The sequence below is a fragment of the Camelina sativa genome, chromosome 17 (assembly GCF_030686135.1).
Source record: "Camelina sativa cultivar CO46 ecotype springtype chromosome 17, ASM3068613v1".
Taxonomy (NCBI): domain Eukaryota; kingdom Viridiplantae; phylum Streptophyta; class Magnoliopsida; order Brassicales; family Brassicaceae; genus Camelina; species Camelina sativa.
Genome location: NC_141896.1, coordinates 37,100,554 through 37,101,179, shown reverse-complemented (window position 1 = coordinate 37,101,179; position 626 = coordinate 37,100,554). Strand labels below are relative to the sequence as shown.

General features: G+C 45.4%; 1 non-coding gene across 1 annotated transcript; it reads left to right on the top strand.

The window, feature by feature from the left end:
• The first annotated feature begins 519 nt into the window (after positions 1-519).
• Positions 520-626, top strand: LOC147924813 (small nucleolar RNA R71). The gene has a single exon (XR_015587881.1). It is a non-coding gene; the product is annotated as a small nucleolar RNA R71 (small nucleolar RNA).

Sequence of the window (626 nt, the reverse complement as noted above, 5' to 3'; positions counted from 1 at the left end):
TTAGGGGCATAGCCTTGATTGTACTGGACAAAAGGTTTCTGTTGGACCTGGTTCCCTTGAACTGCGGATGGGTAGGTTTGGTCTTGAGAATTGGCAACATTCGGGTTCCGGTAGGACAGACTCGGTTTTGGCTTGTAATTGTTGTACCCTTTGTTATAACCTCGTTGGTTGTTGATGTATTTAACATCCTCTAGTTGTACAGTCTCCCCATCTTGTTGTAAAAACTGCTCTTCTTCTGATATTGCATGAACATGCTGCTGCTGGTTGAGGATCTTATCGAGCTCGTCATTGAGGGCTTTCATTTCCCTCTTGTACTTGGCATCTTCCTCTCCAGTAGATCGCACATTGCGATCATACTCCTCATTGTAATTGCCATCAGATTGAGCCAAGTTCTCCACTAGGTCCCAACCTTCATCAACATCCTTGTTGAGGAAGTTACCATTGCTTGCGGTGTCCAGCAAGATCCGTATCTTGGGGACCACTCCTCTGTAAAGTGTACTCAGCAATGAAGCATTCCTGAAGCCATGATGAGGACATCTGGTAGTGTATCCCTTGAAACGTTCCCAAGCTTCACTGAACGTCTCATTGTTCTTCTGAACAAAGCTGCAAATGTCATTTCGCAGCCT